We start from the raw sequence: 22,176 nt of genomic DNA, 5'->3' as shown, positions 1-22,176 counted from the left end.
AAATATTTAATGTAGACTAAAGATTTCTTGTAATAGACAAGACAAAACCTCTCATTAGCGTGACTAAACTCCTTCACATTAATGTACCTTTTTGGCATTCCAAGTGATCCAATGCAACTCACCAAAGGACTGTGGAAAGGACTCTACAACACATGGGAAAATCAGTGATGTGCTACTTTGCAATGTATCATGACCTCCTATATATAACGTCTGTGTATGTGTATATCTGTATACCTGCTTTACAGAAAAAAAAAAACATATTCCAAGTGCTGGAAGACATAAGTGAGGAGTAGAAAAACACATCAAGCAATAAGAACAAACATATTTAAAAGGTATAGAATGCATTGTTGCACCATTGCAGGATTGCAGACTAGTATGACCATTACAAAAGTAGAATAGCAGGATATTATGGCTAACAGTTTAAAAACTGCACCTGAACAAAAAAATGAGCTGTTCAGGTTATCTTTTAAACCTTCTATATTACTGAAAATGACTCGCCTAGTGACTGAGTGTGAGCACAATGTTTCTGTTCCAATTTAACTAATACAACCTGCTACTGAATGGTAAAATGATCTTCTCTTTCACTCAGCTGCTTATGTCAGATACAGTCCCCTTATCATAAGGGAAGATTATCAAAAATACAAGCGAAGCTTGACGTAAGGCCTGAAGGGCATAAAGGATGGCCACATCTAATCTTCCTCCAAACACTATTACCCGATGAATATTATTTTCAAGGGGACCAGTTAATCAAACAGCACTGTCAATTCTGTGAATAAGCAATTTGAAAATAGCAAGATAAGGGGCTGTAAGTGGGCAATTTGAAAAATGCTATTCTTTTTGGCAGAATCCCATCAGATATTCCTCCTTTGACAATCTGGAGGTTAATGACAATACAGTTTCACCTCTTTGTGATAGAAGCCTTTAAGTGTGATTGATAACCGTTAATGCATCTGTAATCTGTACAAGAACTATTCAATTTAGATCATAAAGGGCAGATATTTCCTTTTCTCTAAATTAATTTCAGAGAAAAGATAAGTAAAAACATGGCAACTTAGATAAAAAGCTGTGCCAATATACATTTCCTCAAAGGAGAATTAGCAAAGCATTTATAATAATGACTGTGTAGTCACAAGGGCGGTGCGTTGTTTGTCAGGACAAATCTCAGGAATTTGTTTCTAGTAACAGCTACAGACAACACATACACTCAGACACAAATATTACTTAAAGAACCAACAAACCTAAACACGCAAGGGACAGGATTTAGTTCAGTTATACAGTATCTGAAAGGCAGAAATCAAGAATCACATATTTTGGACAATATCAGTTATTTATGACAGTGGAAAATCTGGCTCCTTATTTACATCTATAGCACATTACTAAATAAAGACAGAAATAGGCAGCAAATGCATATGAGTATCCCAGCCACTCCACAACAACATTGCCTATTGTTGGAGGCACTTTGCCTGAAGATGCAAATGCTTTTCCTAAAGTACCGGTATATCCATCTTTTAATTTGAATATGGTAGGGAAAGGTTACAACCCCAGTCAGGTTTTGTTTTTTTTTTTAACCCATTGGGCAGATTTTCCTTTCACCTTCTATCTCAGAGACAAAATAAATGAAAGGAAATTGTCCCAAAATGAGAGCAAATCCCCTTTAGGAGCCTCACTGGAACAGATGTCCACATCAGAAGACTTCCCCTTATCACCTATTCAACTGTAAAATTAGAATTTCCTATCACTTTCTGTCTCTGTAAAAATGGTCATTAGGACAAACAAAGGGTGAATATCCCCAACAGGGACATAGATAGCGGTAAATCTTGACAGGGTGTCAGAGCCTGGAACCGAACCTGGGCCTTCTGCGGTGAGAGACAGTGTTTCTTCTTACTGAGCCACCTGGAATGCTGGACAGCTCCCTGGACAATTCTTTGGATGATCCTGCCTTTGCCTTGTTTTGTCTTGAACCTTAAACTCCTTGCTCCTCCCATGAAGTTCCTATAAAAGCCATGTCTCTGCACTTCCTGGTTGCCAGATTATTGTGCCTTACCAGCCAATATCCTGCTTATTGTTCCTGCTGCTGTCTACACCTCCGCTACCGACCTTTGGCTTGTTCCTGACCACGATTTCGTCTCATCCTTATCCATTACCATCTGTGACTGACCCCTGGCTTGTTTGACTCTGCTTCTGCTTATCCCTAATCTGTACGATCCGCTATCGGTTACCGGCTTGCTCATTCCCTGGTGGGGTGATCCTGAGATCTGCGACCTGGTATTGACACGCAGCCAAATCCATCTCCACCATTAGGAGCTCTGGTGAAAACCGGTTAATGCTGAGACCCCGCACCTCAGGTGAGCCTGCGTGATTTCCCATGGTGACCTGCCTGTGTACCTATCCTGCTGGTTTAAGGTAAGCCTTACACTGCTATAGCAACTGGTCTCTGAACCTGACCCAGATCGTGACACAGGGGTTCTAAACGTTCCAAGCCCTATAAGAACAGAAAAAAAAAAAAAAAAAAAAAAAAGATTTGACTTAATGTATATTCGATACTTGTAGTAAACGCCATGATGTCTGCCTGTATAAAAATTGTTAAACAAAAAGATAGTGAATCCTTACCTGTGCAAAAAAACACACATTACTGAGTCCAGCCTACAATTCACAAAACAAAGGCTTAAAGTCTCCATGCTTACCACAAACCAAATAAACTCTAAAAGGAAAAGCACTCACTTTATAAGTAAAGGACCTCTTCAAAGGTTTATGCTTCAAGCACACTAGCGTTTTTTTTTTAAGCTCCTAGAAGCTGTTATCAGCATTTTTTATCCCTATGTGTCCATGCACACTGTTTTAGGCTAGTAGTGTTTTTCAAGCCTCAGTGTTTAGGAGCAGAAAAAAATGTTTGTAGAGTTTTTGGGAGTGTTATTCCAGCAGAAAACGCTGAACGCTCCTACATGCTACTAAAGTGCTCTGAACAGCTTTTATTGGCTTTTTTTTTTTACTGTAAAAACGCTAATGCTCTTAAACTATCTGATCCTGATCGGATGTCCTTGCAGAAAAAAGGTCCAGTGTTGCACATATTTTTATTACTTTGAGTGCCAGGATTATTTATGGGTAACTTGGCTTCTACCGATGACGTACTGAAACACTCCTCCCCAGCCTGAAAGACTGGCATCTATTATCACTTTCCAGTGATAAGGAAGGAAAGACTTCCCTATTGTTAAGGCTGGGTTGTAGATTTTCTAATTTAGGAAATTCCTTGCTTAGCTAGTAGGTTGAGAGAAGGCACTTGGTTTTTCCAGGTCAAAAAAGATGTTGTGCTGGAAAGGTCTTGAATGAAATTGGGCAAATGGTACGACCTTGAAGGAGGTTACCATGAGGTATAGGACTCTCATGAATGAGAATCTCATTGTGGGATGCCTCTTTGACCTCAATTTTCTAGAATCTTCTTCTATGGAAGAAAGACCTTTGCTTCAGATGTGTCCAAGATCAGACCCCAGTATTCCAGGCAAAGAGAATGCTGAAGAGCAGATTTTTGAAAATTACTCAGTTGAAAGCCTGGAGCATTCGAATTGGCACGTGGGCATTTGCAAACAGCTGAAAGGTGGATGAGTGCTTCAGGAAAAGGGCATCCAGATAACCTGTAACCTGGATGCATTGAGCTTTGAGAAGGGCAAGAGCAGGTGATAGGACCTTTACTAATACTGTTTGGATTGGAGGATAGGCCAAATGGCAGTGGGACAAACAGGAAATGGAAGGAGCGCCAGACCAAAAGATAATAGAGTATTTTCAGTATCTAAAATGCTCACACAGATACTGTTGGCCAGTAACGCTCCTGATCCAGCAAATAGCTTCCCTGCACAGATCCACACAGGAAAGCTCTATTCTGAGTTCATTCAAGATTCTTCTTTTATGTGAAGCCCTGATAAAGCAGTTTCTCTGACCCCTGAAATGGATTGGCTATTTTTTTAATACAAACTAATAAATTAATTTGGACTCCTATCCTTATGTCTGGTGCTCCTTCCAAAATTTTGGAATTTGAGGATATTTGTTGAGGAGAGTTAGGTCAATAATAGGACGAATACGCCTGCTGGCCTTTGGTATCGTGAACAGGTTTGAATAGGATCCTTTGAACCTATCGTGTGGTGGTACTGGTACAACTATTCTGTGGAACAATAGATGCCAGGTCATTCTGCAAATGTGACTTTCCTTGGTCAGTTTTTGGTTGAGTTGAGAGAAGAAAGCAGCTTGTATCCCTCTGAAATCACTAACTGAACCCACAGCTCTGCAAAGTCTCATGCAGAGAGTTGCAAGCTGTTACAAATATGCCCCCATTCTTGGGAGTGAGGGTACCCCTTTATTGAGAAGAGGGCTGTGAGGAAAACTTGGTGGGATTTGTGGTTCATGCCTTGCATTGACTAGGAAGGCTTTAAGGTATTTGAAGCTGAAGCCTAACTAAAGCAGTTAAATGCTCTGCATTTTGGGGAGACAGAGGCTCGAGAAGGGAGGGGGGATTAATCTTCTACTGTGGAAGTAAAACCTTCACTCCTGTGACACCTTTGATAAATTGATCAAGTGCCTTTTCAAAAAGATGTCTGCCTTGAAAGTGCATGTGTGTGATTTAGGCAGCTTCTGCTGCCCAGGCTTTGTGCCACAGGATTCTGTGCATTTCAAATGAAGATTATGGACATTCTGGAAACTTATCCCATCACATATTCTAGGGTAGCCACACAAAAAAGCAAAGCAGAAGGCAATTCCTGTAATTGCTCCATTAAAACATGGTCCTGGAATACAGGATCATTTTGGTTGTTCATTGGCGTAGTCCAGTTTACTGCAGTTTGACATACTGAAATTGCAGGAAGTGCTCGTTGCAGGGTTGTTGCCTGAAAGAGTAAAAAGAGCCTTTGGAGGAGCTTGTCAAACTTTATATCTTTAGAATTTTTGAAGGAACATCTTCAATGAATGAAATGTTTGTTTAAGACTGAAATAGCAGCGTCAACTACAGGAACAGACCACTTTTTAGTCAACTCTGTGCCCACTAGAAAGTGTTCAGCAAAGAGTTTTAGAGGCATGAAAATCTTCTCTGGGGTGACCCAATCAACAGATTGCTGATTCGATTTGTTCATGATTGGGGGGTGTCTTTACAGATTTTGCAGGGTTTCACAGAGGTTGTGCACATCTGGATGTAATGCTTCTACTTGTGGTATTAGAAAGCAGTGAAAGATGATTGAAGAATTGATTGAACAAGGTGAACAGCTAGTCTAAAAGTTACTATGCAGTAGATGCACGGTCAGAAAATGAGTATTTACCGATTATTACCAATAAATCTGTTACAAACATAAAGCAATCTCTAGGTGTTCTAGCATGCCTACAGAGTTTTTTAAATTACAAATTTAGAATTACTTTGTGGATACATGTTAGGATGCAATTTTAATCTCCCTATAAACTATGCAATTTTGCAGTATATACAACTGAACCTAAGCCATTTAAACGTTAAATCTCAGATGCAGTTTAGATTTACTAGGCACGTAAAGTAACACTAATTAGCAAAAGAAAATAAAAAATATAAAAAAATAAAAATTTCAATGCAAAATAAAACTGCTGTTCATAATAATACTTTCAGTTAATTTAAAATGCAACCCTAAACACTAGGGCAACAACCTTTATTTCCACAGCAACAACTGTTATGTGCTATCCAGCAATGTCAACAGGCCAGATTTTTCATGAGAAGGTTCCAGATGAATGAAGCTTAACTAAGGCAGAAATGCAGTTGTTTATAAAGGATTCACAGATTTCTTTTACCACAGCACATAGCAGCTAACCTAAATGCATTTCCAAAACATAATATGTAATATATATATATATATATATATATATATATATATATATATATATATATATATATATATATATATATATATACACACACACAGTATGTTTATGGACTGATACATTTCTCCCACCCCTCTGTACACCATAGATTTGGCAGCAGACTAATAAGCTGGGGACACTATGGTTTAGGGCTATATTTTCCACAATTCACCGCCTCTAACCGTAAAGTGATATTAAAGGCTTATATTATTTTTTTTCATAAACAAACATAGTATACTTACCTGCTCTGTGCAAGGGTTTTGCACAGAGCAGCCCCGATCCCCCCCTTTCCTTTCTAACACCTATTCCAATTAACCTCCGACTGCATGGGGAGAGGAGAGAGCACTAGACAATGGCCAGTAAAGCCATTTGGTTTGTGAGTGGTGATGTCACCCATAGTATTCTATGGCCAATATGTTGTAGGTGCTTCTTTATCCACAGCAGCTGGATCTTGTGACCAACCTGGAGCGGGCTGAAGGGTGAAGGCTGAAGCAGGCTACAGCTGCTGGAACATGCTAGATGTACCACCCTAAATACGGGTGGTACATGTAAAATGTCCAAAGGGGAACTTATTCTTTACATTTGGAAGAACATACTGAATGAATCACGATCACACACGACTAGGCTATCATATACAGAAGGCGAGACACCTGTCTCCTACCTCCTGGGTGACAGGCCGATCTGTTTAGAATCTTTGGAATGACAATTGCATACTGCACAATAGCATCTGGATTACTATATCACTACACATAGTATACAGTATGTGTAATATTAATATATCTAGAAAATAGTTTTGCATGATCTGACTGTTCAATGGTCGTAAACTTTGTGACATCCCATAGACTACTCCTCAGACCTTCTCATTGGTCAGGTCATTTTGGTCACCAATCTCATCAGGCAGAATCAGTTTTTCTATTGCAATATTGTCTCTTTTCCCTTTGTAACTCTGTTTATGAAAATATTTTATTTGTACTGTGGTACCGTTTCTGTTATTAAATATTTTTGAAAACTGTTAATATTGTCTCTAATGTACTAAAGCAGAACTTAGAGAATAATTTTTAGTGTGAATGTTTGATATTTTACAATAAAAACTGGTGGCAGCAACTGGTTTGGGGTATAAAGAGTTAAATGCAATGTCAACCAAACCCAGCAATGATCACTCAGTCTGCTGGCAGTTTGTGGTTCCACAAGCTGGAAAATCTTTGGGAAGGGTGAAGCTAACAGTGTCATTGTCAGGTACCAGTGACAGAGCGGTGTTTGGCCAGCTATTTTTGGTTGGTGAAGGTGGTCGCGGTCTAATGCCATGTCCCTCACACCTGTCCGTAATAAATAGTTTGTCTCAACCCTCTAACTGCTTTGTCTGGACAGCTTGGTCTGTTAAAGGAAGTTGAAAAATAACAGACTTACCCGGAGGATCACCCAGTTGATGAAAAGGAAAAACTTTGGGGGCTTAATACCACTTTAATAGACCCATAACGTATTTTGCATTTCTTACTGTGTTTTTCTGCCCACTTGTAACATCTTTTTTGAGTTCCCAAACCTGTCATTTTTCTCTTCACTTATGTTTGTTTGGAACAGTGCACATCAGTTGTAATTATGTGCACTGCTCTATGCACACTACAAATCACATAGTCCATCTCAGGAGCACGCAAGAGTTAGTAGCTACATTCCTACATACAGTGGGACCATGGAGAACGAATGTAGCCACCCTCTAACCAGACGTCCGATCATAGCAGCAAAAAATAAACAGAAATTTGGAAATTTGGAGGGGGCAGAGAGCAATAGAAGCTACACGGAAGAACACATACAGTTGCAAGAAAAAGTATGTGAACCCCTTGGGATTACGTGGAGTTTTGCATGAATTGGGCATAATATGTGCTCTGAACGTCATCTAAGTCACAACAATAGAAGAACACAGTCTGCTGAACATAATACTACACAAACATTAGATGTTGCCATGGTTTAATTGCACATAACATGTAAACATTCACAGTGCAGGGAGGAAAAAGTATGTGAGGCCCTAGCTTAATGACTTCTCCCAGAGCTAATTGGAGCCAGGAGTGAGCCAACCTTGACTCCAATCAGTGTGATGATATTGGATATGTTGCTGACAGTTGTCCTGCCCTTAAAAAAAACACACACCTGTTTTGGGTTTACTGGTTTCAAGAAGCACTGTCTGATGTGAACCATGCCTCGCAGAAATGAGCTCTCAGAAGACCTAAGATCAAGAATTGTTGACTTGCATGAAGCTGGAAAGGGTTACAAAAGTATCTCCAGAAGCCTTGATGTTCATGTGTCCACGGTAAGACAGACTGTCTACGAATGGAGAAAGTTTAGCACTGTTGCTACTCTCCCTAGGCATGGTTGTCCTGTAAAAATGACCGCAAGAGCACAGCGCAGAATGCTGTATGAGGTAAAGAAGAATCCTAGAGTGTCAGTTAAAGACCTACAGAAATCTCTGGCACATGCTAACATTTTTGTTGACACATCTACAATAAGGAAAACATTAAACAAGAATGGAGTACATGGGAGTACATGGGAGGACACCACGGAGGAAGCCATTGCTGTCCAAAAAGAATATTGCAGCACGTTTGAGGTTTGCAAAAGAGCACCTGGATGTTCCACAGCGCTACTGGCAAAATATACTGTGGACAGATGAAACCAAGATTGAGTTGTTTGGGAAGAACACACAACACTATGTGTGGAGAAAAAAAAAACACAGTACACCAACATCAAAACCTCATCCCCACTGTAAAACATGGCGGAGGGAGCATCATGGTTTGGGGCTGCTTTGCTACCTCAGGGCCTGGACGGATTGTTGTCATTGATGGGAAAATGAATTCCAGAGTTTATCAAGACATTTTGCAGGAAAACGTATGGCCATCTGTCCGCCAACTGAAGCTCCGTAGAGGATGGGTGATGCAACAGGACAATGACCCAAAGCATACAAGTAATTCAACAAAACAATGGCTGCAACAGCACAGAATACGCCTTCTGGAGTGGCCCAATCAGAGTCCTGACCTCAACCCAATTGAAATGCTGTGGCATGACCTTAAGAGAGCGATTCACACCAGACATCCCAAGAATATTGCTACACTGAAACAGTTTTGTGAAGAGGAGTGGTCCAAAATTACTCCAGATCGTTGTGCAGGTCTGATCTGCAACTACAGGAAAGGTTTGGTTGAGGTTATTGCTGCCAAAGGAGGGTCAACCAGTTATTAAGTCCAAAGGTTCACATACCTTTTCCTCCCTGCACTGTAAATGTTTACATGTTATGTGCAATTAAACCATGGCAACATCTAATGTTTGTGTAGTATTATGTTCAGCAGACTGTGTTCTTCTATTGTTGTGACTTAGATGACGTTCAGAGCACATTTTATGCCCAATTCATGCAAAACTCCACGTAATCCCAAGGGGTTCACATACTTTTTCTTGCAACTGTACTTCAATAGGGAAAATGGATTTTTGACTTACCTGCAAAAATCAATTTCTTGGGAGTACAATGAAGGACACGGGATAAAAAAAATCCTTCCTGATCCCCCGAGAGGCAATCGGATATTCCCTGGATCAACTTTACCTATAAATGTTAGTATCTAGTTATATTATGTGCATCTAGGAAAGAATCCAGACCTTTTTTAAAGCAATCCACTGAACTGGCCAGAACAAATTCTTGAGGTAGTCTACTCCACATTTTCACAGCTCTTACTGTGAAGAAACCTTTCAGTATTTGGAGATTAAATCTCTTTTCCTCCAGATGTAAAGAGTGCCTCCTTGTCCTTTGTGAGGACCTCAGAGTGAATAACTCTACATGGAGTTCACTATATGAGCCACTGATGTATTTATGCATGTTGATAATATCCCCCCTTAATCTCCTCTTCTCAAGAAAGAATAAATTAAATTCCTTTAATCTTTCCTCATAGCTGATCTCCTCCATGCCTTGTATCAGTTTGGTTGCTCTTCTCTGTACTTTCTCCAGTTCCCCAATATTCTTTTTGTGAATTGGTACCCAACACTGAACTGCATATTCCAGATGAGGTGTTACTAATGATTTGTACAGGGGTAAAGTGATATCGCTCTCTCTGTAGTCTATACCTCTTATAATACAAGGAGAGGATTTTGCTCACTTTAGAAACCGCAGCTTGGCATTGCATGCCATTATTAAGCTTAAGGTCTACCAGAACTCCCAGATCCTTCTCCACCATTGATTCCCCCAGTTGTACCCCCTCTAGTATGTATGATGCATGCATATTCTTAGGCCCCAAGTGCATAACCTTACATTTATCAACATTAAACCTCATTTGCCATATACTGTAGATGCCCTATTAAACAGTGCATTGAGGTCAGTTTGTAAGTTGGAGACATTCCGTAAGGACGTTATTCTGCCTCCAAACTCCCGCGGAAGGGAGTTTGGAGGCAGACCAAAACAAACAGGGTTGAATAAGTGAGGATCGTGGAGGTGCCAGGGGCTGAGCGGACACCGGACGTCCGTTCCCTCTAGTGCTAGCCCTGAGAAAGTCACGTGACTAACGTGACGCAACGCGTAGGCACGTGGTGATGCACTTCCGGCGCAGACGCCATCTTATTACACCCAGCAAGCATACCCATGCAAATACACCCAGAACATGAGGTTCTGAATGCTTGTTAAACAAGGATGACAATGTGAATGCAAAATTTGGAATACTTTGATTACTTTTGAATACAATAAAAGGTAATACACTATGGGAAGTTCTACCTATGTTTTTTACTGAGATACTGGCTTACACCCTACCTATATACCTGGAGAGAATATCGCCTTTTATATGCACATCCGTGAGAGGGAGATCGTTGAAGGGAGAGGTATCCAGAGTTAGAGGAATCATATGCATGGAGGATCTGGTTTTGTAATCTCAAAAGTGTTTTGACCCCTGCGGGTCAAAGCAAGGAGGTGAGCAGCTAATTCGGCTACTTACGGATACCCTTCTGTGGTTACCCACATTCACCATCCACGGGCACGAGTGTTGTCTTGTTTTCTGGATAACATGGTGTTTTCAACACCAATTTTGGACTTTTCACATATATAAATTTGTTGTTTTGGGTCATGCGTTTTTTGCATGATACAGTAACACAGATATTTGCACTATTGTATAGAATTTTTGTTTATTTCATAAAAATATATACATATATCTGTGTATGGAAACACTATGTAGTGTTTGGGGTTCATTTATTTTTTATGCATAGTTTATGCACTTTTGATATGCACTTGCATGTTTATGCGTTTTTCTTAATTTGAGTCCTAATTGTTGGACATATCACTTATTAGTCCCCATTTGGACTAAGTTTATATATATTTTTATTTATATTCACCATCACTTCAGATCCCACTCAGAATTTATTCACCTTTATACCATACGTTTTAGTATTGGTTCACATAACTCTGTTATTACCATCCTTGTGGTGGTTTAGTATCCACTGTGTTCACTTCTGGATCCGTTGAGGATCAGGTCACAGTTAGATATCTGAAGATCCCAGGAGGATCAGGTCACATTTACGTTCTTTTTCACGTTGTGTCACTTTGTATATATTGCTTTCACATTTATTTATAATATGTATATATTAGGTCATATCATATGATTTGTATCTTTGGAGTAGCGCTGCATCATTTCCTTTTTATCTTATTTTACCTTGATCATTTTGGTATAGGATTGGATGTTTGCAGCTTCTCCCTATTTTTTGCATCTATCATAGGTAGAAGCGCAGGAGGTTTACACCATTACAACTCCACATTAAGTCACTGATTGAAGAAACGTTATACAACAGTATTATTAAAATGGCTTAGCTAATAAGCAATGTTTTAGTACTAAAGTAAAAGGAATTTAGAAAATCATTTGTTTGCCAGAGACCAGGAAAACAAAAACAAAATCACGAGATAAAAACAGGTAGCTTAACACTGTTGCTTTAAAAATGGCAACCAAAAAGAGCTTAAGATTTAATTTCCACTTGCACAGCTATAAAGCCTGAATTAAATAATGGCAGTTAAAAATCTGGGAGTGATAAAAGCTTTAAGCTATGTGCGTGAGCATTTGCATGTGGGCAGCATTTAAAACTAATTAAAAAGTTTGCCATCACCAGCTGCTCAGTGTTAATTAGTCTTCACATTTGAGTCAGTAAGAAAAAGTGACACTGATGCTACCAAAGACTATCACCTTCACCCACTGTTTGGAGAATTGCACAAATTCCGCTCACAAGCATGGATAATCATCAATTTATCAGATCTCTCTAAGAAAAAAAAAAAAATACCAACTGCAATAGAGTTCAGAAAATAGCTGTATTATAACCTGTGGTCATTAAAAGAAACCTGTCATGAGAAACACAAAGGCTGCCAGAGCATATTTCCTTTGAAAATGCTAGTAGTAGCTTCACTGCTATGATTATCCTCCTTGCTTCAATATTTTGCATTACAGATCTGCAAGAAATATGCTTGTAATGACTCTGCATAAAAGCTAGACAACCGTAGACTCATTTGGTGCACATTTTGGTGGACTGAGACTTGACATTGTAGCCTGCATTTCGGTTTCTGGACCCACGTGTTGCCCCTTTGCTTGATCTTGCACGTATTGCATCTTAATCCATATGACCATATTTTTGGCTTTCACAAAATGATGTGCACTATTTTATCAACTATTCACCTTAGCATCCCCGTTATTACCTACTCATTCTCCTCCCCATTTTTTTTTCTCTCTTTTACTCCTCATTCCCCCTTTACCTCACTCTATATCTTCATCTTCTTCTCTATTTATTCTCTTTTCTGACTTTTCTTTCTCTTACCCCTTTTTACACGCCTTCCTTCTTCATATATTCTATACGAATATTGCATTCAATCTCCCATATAGGCATGACTGATTTTATATGGCTCACACGTCCCTGCAATAGACGCACATATCATATCATATAAATTATCCTGTGCTAGCACTACCCAAAACATTGCACCCCCTTAACATAAGGGCCCACAAATGCATAGGTCGTTAGGCAATATATCCACTTCAATTTACTTATTGTACTCTTGGTATATACTGGTCTGCTATATACAAGTGCAATAAGGATATATTTCATACCGATGTGTATTCTGGTTTAAACTCATGGCCTGTCTGCATAACGGGATGTTACATGGGGTGTCTATGTTCGGACTGTGATACGTTTTTGTATGTACACTGTATACCCAGCTTTTCTTCTAATAAAAATATTTTTTTGAAAAAAAAAAAAAAAAGCTAGACAAGAAGCATTTTTAAAAAGGAGGTGAGCATTGGCAGCCTCTCCCATAACACATTTACTTTAAGAACAAAGTGAAGCGCAGCAGTTCTAGAAGTCTATAGACTCAAAGCCCACTGGCCTCCAAATAAGAACCGCAGTTCTGATGTGCAGGGAAAAGCTGGAAAAAAGTTGCATGAAATTCTAAATGCAATTTCAACATATTAAAGTGTTATGAAAAGTATTTTTTTAATTAAATAATAAACGTTATACTCGCAGAGTATTGCACAGAGCAGCCGCAAACCTCCTCTATGGTCCCCCGCAGGCAGTCTTGGCTTCTCCTCTTCTCAATGTGCCCCCACAGGGGGGCATATGTGCGTGTTTATGGAGCCTCGCTCCATAGACACACACAGAACCACTTGCCTCCCCCCCCCACCTTCTTATTGCATTTGACTGACAGCAAGCTCCTGCTGCTGTCTTAGTACCTGTGTGAAGAGGAAGAGAGAAAAGATGCAGTCATGCACAGTGCTGGATCAAGGACTCAGGTAAGTATTTAGGAAGTAAAGCCAGGTGTAAAACAATTTTTTACTTAATGCAGTGAATGCATTAAGGTAAAGAATATTTTGGCTTTAGAATCACTTTAAGCTAACACTATCAACAATGTATCAATAAACTGATTTTGATTTTAGATGTTGATACTAATACTTTTCTGCATATATGTAAGGCCCCTGACAACATCTTATGACGAAATGCGTAGGCTGGAGTTGGCCATGACGTCATTAGCACCGGAATGGACGACAGTCATCTTTTTGGTTTGAAACAATATTTTTGTTACATGCTGGTCTTTTATTGTGAGTGCAATATATTTGAATAAATGGAAGTTTCAGATTCTGCTACACTTTCAGATGGCTCTGCTTTCTCTTTGATCTATTCCTTTGAGAGAGTTATAGCTTTATAGCAATGAAATCGATCCTGAGGCTGATGAGAAGGATGCAAGTGGTATGATTTGAAGTACTGAATTCCATTGAAGTCTGGCCACATACACCGGGTTTTACAGCGTGTTTTAACTGCTTTTGATTTAGTGGTCAAAGAAATCTGGTAAGCTGCTGTTTGATTGCTGATGGTGGAAGACTCTCTTGGCCAGTTTCACATCACTTAGCTTCTACTGGTTCTCAAGAGAACTGTGATAGACTGTATGAACGGAACTTGGATCATATTGGTGTTTGCACATTTTCCAATGCACTGTGGTGTGGTTTCATTGTATCTGCAATATGATTTTTTTTTAAGTAGTGCTGCACCGTCCTGTCACACTTTTCTGTATGTACGTTTTTATTTTTTTTTTTAAATCTCTCTCTCTCTCTCTCTATATATATACATATACATACATACACGCGCAGTGGATATAAAAAGTCTACACACCCCCTGTTAAAATGTCAGGTTTCTATGATATAAAAAAATAATTTCAGAACTTTTTCCACCACCTTTAATGTGACCTATAAACTGTACAAATCAATTGAGAAACAAACAAATCTTTTTTGGGGGGAGAGTAAACATAAAAAAACTAAAAATGTGGTTGCAGAAGTGTGCACACCCTCTTATAACTAGGGATGTAGCTGTGTTCATAATTAAGCAATCACATTCAAAATCACGTTAAATAGGAGTCAGTCAGTACACACCTGCCATCATTTAAAGTGTCTCTGATTAACCCCAAATAAAGCTATTCCTGACATTTTCTTAGTTGCATCCTACAGCAAAAGCCATGGTCCGCAAAGAGCTTCCAAAGCATCACAGGGATCTCATTGTTAAAAGATATCAGTTATGAGAAGGGTACAAAAGAATTTCCAAGTTATTAGATATACCATGGAACACAGTGAAGACAGTCATCATCAAGTGCAGAAAATATGGCGCAACAGTGAAATTACCAAGAACTGGACGTCCCTTCAAAATTGATGAAAAGACAAGAAGAAAACTGGTCTGGGAGGCTGCCAAGAGACCTACAGCAACCTTAAAGGAGCTGCAGGAATATCTGGCAAGTACTGGCTGTGTGGTACATGTGACAACAATCTCCCGAATTCTTCATATGTCTGGGCTATGGGGTAAAGTGGCAAAATGGAAGCCTTTTCTTATGAAGAAAAATATCCAAGCCCAGCTAAGGAATAGCTTCACCAGAAGAAGATTAAAGTTTTGGAATGGCCCAGCCAGAGCCCAGACCTGAATCCAATCGAAAATCTGTGGGGTGATCTGAAGAGGGCTGTGCACAGGAGATGCCCTCTCAATCTGACAGATTTGGAGTGCTTTTGCAAGGAAGAGTGGGCAAATATTGCCAAGTCAAGATGTGCCATGCTGATAGACTCATACCCAAAAAGACTGAGTGATGTAATAAAATCAAAAGGTGCTTCAACAAAGTATTAGTTTAAGGGTGTGCACACTCATGCATATAGTTACATAGTTAGTCTGGCTGAAAAAAAGACAAAAGTCCATCCAGTTCAACCATAGAGGAAAAAAAAAAAGTTATAATCCTATACCCACAAAAGATCCAGAGGAAGGCAAAAAACCCAGCAAAGCATGATCCAATTTGCACCTGCTGGGAAAAAATTCCTTCCTGATCCCCCGAGAGGCAACCGGATATTCCCTGGATCAACTTTACCTATAAATGTTAGTATCCAGTTATATTCTGTGTATCTAAGAAAGAATCCAGGCCTTTTTTGAAGCAATCCACTGAGCTGGCCAGAACCAACTCTTGAGGGAGTCTATTCCACATTTTCACAGCTCTCACTGTGAAGAAACCTTTCTGTGTTTGGAGATTAAATTTCTTTTCCTCCAGATATAAAGAGTGCCCCCCTTGTCCTCTGTGTTGACCTCAGGGTGAATAGTTCTACACCAAATTCACTATATGAACCACTGATGTATTTATACATGTTGATCATATTCCCCCTTAATCTCCTCTTCTCAAGAGAGAATAAATTCAGTTCCTGTAATCTTTCCTCATAGCTGAGCTCCTCCATGCAATGTATCAGTTTGTGAATTGGTGCCCAAAACTGAACTGCATATTCCAGATGAGGTCTTACTAATGATTTGTACAGGGGTAATATGATATCTCTCTCTTTGGAGTCTATACCTCTTAATACAAGAGAGGATTTTGCTCGCTTTAGAAGCCGCAGCTTGGCATTGCATGCCATTATTAAGCTTGTGATCTACCAGAACCCCCAGATCCTTCTCCACCATTGATTCCCCCAGTTGTACTCCCCTAGCAGGGGCGGACTGACCATTTGGAAACTCGGGCACTGCCCAAGGGCCTGGGGTCAGTAGGGGGCCCCATGAGATGCCCCTGGTACCTTTTTCATAGGCTTTTTTGAGTTTGGGCAAGGACACAGGGGCCCCATGATCCCCTATTGCCCGGGGGCCCCATGAGTTGTCAGTCCGCCCCTGTCCCCTAGTATGTATGATGCATGCATATTCTTAACCCCCAAGTGCATAACCTTACATTTTTCAACATTAAACCTCATTTGCCACATAGTTGCCCAATTAAACAGTGCATTGAGGTCGACTTGTAAGTTGAAGACATCCTGTAAGGACGTTATTCCACTGCACAGCTTGGTGTCATCTGCAAAGACTGAAATGGGATTTTTAATCCTAGACCCTATATTGTCTATAAATGTATTCAAAAGTAAGGGTTTCAACACTGAACCTTGGGGTACACCACTGATGACCCCAGACCATTCAGAGAATAAATCATTAACCACTACTCTCTGAATATGATCTTTTAGCCAGTTTTCTATCCATATGGATTTTTCCAAGCCTGTAGACTTTACCTTACAAATTAGCCGTGTGTGGGGAACTGTGTCAAACGCTTTTGCAAAATGCAAGTATACCACATCCACAGCCACCCTTCTGTCCAAGGTTTTGCTCACCCCCTCATAAAAAGAAATCATATTTGTTTGACAACTTCTGTCTTTCATGAATCCATGCTGTCTGTTGCTTAAAATATTTTTTTCCAGCAAGAACTCATCTATGTGGTCTTTTATTAAACTCTCCAATATCTTCCCAAATATAGAAGTTAAACTAACAGGTCTGTAATTACTTGGCAAAGATTTTGACCCCTTTTTAAATATTGGCACCGCATTGGCTTTACGCCAATCCAGTGGTACTATGCTAGTGATTAAAGAGTCCCTAAAAATTAGAAACAAAGAATTGAGCTCTGTCATTTCAAAGCCATTAAGGACCCGTTGGTGTGTGCCATCCAGTCCAGTTGCTTTATTCACCTTTATTCTGTCTAAATATTTTTGGATCATATCAATTTTGAGCCAATGTGGATCATCTGGAGCTGTGTCAATACCATGCCATTATGGACAAGAGCTGCCCCATGCTCCTTTGTATATACAGAGCTGAAGAAGGCATTAAATAAATTGCCTCCTCTTTGTCCCCAGTCACCCACTCTAGATTATTTTTGTAAAGGGCCTGCATGCTCGGACCAAACCTTTTTACTATTAATATATTTGAAGAATTTTCTGGGGTTGGTCCTGCTATCTTTTGCAATCTGTCGTTTGTTTTCAATTTTTGCAGCCTTTATTTCCTTTTTACATATTCTGTTATATTCTTTGTAATGTTTAAACGATGATGGTGTTCCTTCATTTTTATATTGAATAAAAGCTCTTCTCTTATTATCTATAATCTTATTATCTATAACCTTTTTAACTTTGGCCATAAGCCACATAGGTTTGATTTTTAGCCTTTTAAACTTGTTGCCCATGGAAATATATTTTGCAGTGTGTTCACATACAGTCTTTTTGAAGAAGTCCCATTTCTGTCCTGTGTTCATCAATGCCATTATTCCATCCCAGTCTAAGTCTTGGAGAGCAGCTCTCAGCCTTGGAAAATTACCTCTCTTGAAACTTATTTTATTTTTCCCGTATGTGCTTGCTATACAATAAATGAAATCATGTTATGGTCATGCAACCATATGTTTTTTTTTTAAATTTTGACTTCCCTCCACCTAAAAGATTTCAGTTTGCTGTTCAACTGAGTTGTACAGTTTCTAGGTTACATAAAAGTGGAAAAAGTTCTGAAATTATCTTTGTCTCATTGTTTTTTACATCACAGAAACCTGACATTTTAACAGGGGTGTATATAATATATATATATATATATATATATATACACACATACATACACATACATACACATATACATACACACACACATACTATACTGCCAAAAGTATTGGGACGCCTGCCTCTACACACCCATGAGCTTTAATGGCATCCCAGTCTTTGTCTGTAGGGTTCAATATTGAGTTGACCCACCTTTGCAGCTATGACAGCTTTAACTCTTCTGGGAAGGCTGTCCACAAAGGCGTCTATGGGAAGGTTTAACCATTCTTCCTGAAGCGCATTTGTGAGGTCAGGCACTGATGTTGGACGAGAAGGCCGGGCTTGCAGTATCCGCTCTAATTCATCCCAAAGGTGTTCTATCGGGTTCAGGTCAGGACTCTGTGCAGGCCAGCCAAGTCCCTCCAACCCAAACCCGCTCATCCAAGTCTTTATAGACTTTGCGTTGTGCACCGGGGCACAGTTATATTGGAACAGGTAGGGGCCATCCCCAAACTGTTCCCACACAGTTGGGAGCATGAAATTGTCCAAAATGTCTTAGTATGCCGACACCTTAGGAGTTCCCTTCAGTGGTACTAATGGGCCAAGCCCAAACCCTGAAAATCAACCCCACACCATAATTCCCCCTCCACCAAACTTTACACTTGGCACAATGCAGTCAGGCAAGTACCGTTCTTCTGGCAACCGCCAAACCCAGACACGTGCATGAGATTGCCAGATAGAGAAGTGTGATTTGTCAATCCAGAGAACACGTCTCCACTGCTCTAGAGTCCAGGGGCTCTGTGCTTTACACCACTGCATCCGACATTTTGTATTGCACTTGGATGCAGCTGCTCTGCTATGGAAACCTATTTCATGAAGCTCTCTAAGCACTGCTGTTGTGCTAATCTGAAGGCCACACAAAGTTTGGAGGTCTTTAGCTATTGACTCTGCAGACAGTTGGCGACTTCTGCATATTGTGTGCTTCAGCATGCGCTGACCCTGCTCTGTCATTCTACGTGGCCTATTACTTATTACGTGGCTGAGTTGCTGTTGTTCCCAGTTGCTTCCATTTCGTTATAATACCACTAAAAGTTGACTGTGGAATATTTAGTAGCAAGGAAATTTCACGGATAGACTACAGCACAGGTGGCAACCTATTACGTACTATGCTTGAATTCACTGAGCTCCTGAGAGCAAACCCATTCTTTCACAAATGTCTGTAGAAGCAGTCTGCATGCCTAGATGCTTGATATTTTACTGTTATAAGTTTACAGTGCACTGCATGGTTCCTCTGACATCACCTAGTAGCACTGAATGAAAGACGTTTCTCTATACCTCACTGTCAGCTAAGTTCTTTCTGATCTGATTAGCAATTCTAATCTAAATAAGTAAAAAGCAGGGTGGTCCAGTTGTTACTTTTTTATCACTGCCCTGAAATTAGACTCTGCTGGAGGTACACGCACATGAAAATGTGATGGAGAGGTTATTAGAAATATCCAACTGGAAATGTTAAGATCTGTTTGATTAATATGGTTTCTTTTAATGGACACACAAAAATACTATCCAAATATCATATTATGTATAGGTCATGCTTACATGAGCATTTATGATAGTATGCAAATGATCAGACTCTCAAAAGGTACTGTATATATTCATCTAGTATTCAAATTCACTGTTGAGTGCCATAATGGAAATGCTATTCACAAAATGTGACTCCTGTCAGGCATTGTATTCTCATAAGAATATGCATAAAAGCAACACTACTCTAGCACACAAGGGTTTAAGTAGACCTTCAGTTAAAACCTCAAAACGCATGCAGTCCATCCGAGTGGAAGGGTGAAGCAATACAAACACTGAGGAAAAAAAAAAACCTATGACTTCCATAATTCATGCATGAAAGTGTTAATATGCTTTAAGGTAAAAAAAACTAATCTGAGCGCCACTAAGCAGAGGTCCCTTAACAACAGTATGGGATAACAAAAATATATATATATTTAAAATGACACACAAAAATCAATCATAAAAACCTACTGTATGTGGCTGCAGCATCAATCCGATGCTGCACCTGTCCTCTGCCACTCCAAGAATAAGAACTTGAGCCATTACATGACTGTTGATTGATCAGTTCTCAGACTTACCTGAGCAGAGGGCAGTGACTGTCAGTTACCATCTCTCTGCCCCTCCAGGGCTCACAGGATCATTGGAGTGTGGAGGGGGATGGAGGGGCTGGCTCAGGTTCTCAGTGGCATGCATCTGAGTGGCTTCTGACATTGCTGTTGGGATCCCTGCAGAATGTGGACTGGCTCTGTGGTGTCAGCCGACAGTGGGCTTTAGCCTGGTGTTGGCTGAATCTGGGTCACAGTAGTGCAGAAATAAGTGCACCCCTGTGACCTACATGAGAAGTAAGGCCAAAAAAGCTTTGGTCATACTTCTCCTTTAGCCTGCCCTGTAGACACAAAGGAAAGGGAAGGGATATTTATACCAAGTGAAGGAAAAAAACCTCTTAGAAATTTCTCACTAGAACAAGTGTCCCAATTTAAAAGATTTTCTGTTCCAGGGACATTTTAAATATTTATAATTTTGCTCACTTCCAGTATCACCAATGATAAGTAAAGGGTGTGGGCCTCTGCAGTGAAACAGCTATAAACCAAAATACATAGGTGTTCTAATCTAAAAAGCACATAAAGCTTTGGCTTTGGATACACTTTAAAAAGCCAAGTTCACCTTTTTGAGAAAAAAAATGCACATATTTTTGCAGGGGAAAAAAAAAACGTGCATTATTCTTTTCAGAGCAGGTCAGGCACCTGCAGACATGTCCTCCAGCTTTTCGTCTGTATCTCTGTATGGGATTTCAGTTACAAAGCTGGAGAAAGTGTGAATGAACTACAAGGGTGCTCAGGAGTGCCTGAGCAGTTCATTGAGAACTACAAGCTGTTTGGTGCAGTGGAAGACAGGACTTGTAGTTTCTTCATTTACAGATAAGGGTGTAACATGTAGCATGCTCCAAAAAGTGAACCTAACTTTTAACGAACATACACACCAAATATATGATACATTTGTAATAATCATTATACAACCCCTGGCAAAAAGTATGGAATCACCACTCTTGGAAAATGTTCATTTAATTGTTTAATTGTACAGAAAAAAAAAACACTAACCACAGACATGCCTCAAAACTATTTTCATTTAACATTTCAATTTTCTGGGTTTAAGAAACACTTAAAAAAAAAATAAAGAAAGAAAATTGTAGTCAATTGCAACTGTTTTTGCAAATCAAGCAGAGGGGAAAAAATATGGAATTACTCAATTCTGTGGAAAATATTATCGGATCATGAAAAATAAACACTACAGTACACCACTAATACTTTGTTGCACCACCTTCGGCTTTTAGAACAGCTTGCATTCTCTGAGGCATGGATTTAACTATCGACCAACTGTTTTCTTCATCAATTCAGGTCCAACTTACTCTTATTTCAGTTGCCAGATCAGTTTTGCAGGTTGGAGCATTGTCACGGACCATTTTCTTTAATTTCCACCATAAATTTTCCGAACTATTTGCAGGCCATGCCATTGAAATTATATGTCTTTCTTGAAGGAACGTTTTCGCAGTTTTTGCCCTATGGCAAGATGCATTATCATTCTGAAAACTGACGTCATCATCACCAAACATCCTTTCAGTTGATGGAATAAGAAAAGTGTCCAAAATCTCATTATACACTTGTGCATTTATTGAAGATTTAATGGCGGTCATCTCCCCCGTACCTTTACCTGACATGCAACCCCATATCATCAATGATTGTAGAAATTTTCATGTTTTCTTCAGGCAGTCGTCTTTATACATTTCATTAGAACAGCACCAAACAAAAATTCCAGCATAATCGCCCTGCCCAATGCAGATTCATGATTCATCACTGAATATCACTTTCATCCAGTCATCCACAGTCCATGATTACTTTTCTTTAGCCCACTGTAACCTTGTTTTTTTTCTGCTTAGGTGTTAATT

The 22,176-nt window shown here is 39.6% G+C and overlaps 1 protein-coding gene across 2 annotated transcripts in view; it reads right to left on the bottom strand.

Annotated features, from left to right (window-relative positions):
- The window catches only part of SMAP1 (small ArfGAP 1), a 369,562-nt gene that overhangs the window by 7,703 nt on the left and 339,683 nt on the right, over positions 1–22,176 (bottom strand). The window lies entirely within an intron of this gene.

Source organism: Staurois parvus, unplaced genomic scaffold (assembly GCF_062004578.1).
Source record: "Staurois parvus isolate SC_StPar_1 unplaced genomic scaffold, SC_StPar_1.0 ptg000264l, whole genome shotgun sequence".
Lineage (NCBI taxonomy): Eukaryota > Metazoa > Chordata > Amphibia > Anura > Ranidae > Staurois > Staurois parvus.
Note: the sequence above shows the minus strand (reverse complement) of the source record. Positions and strands in the feature narration are given on the sequence as shown.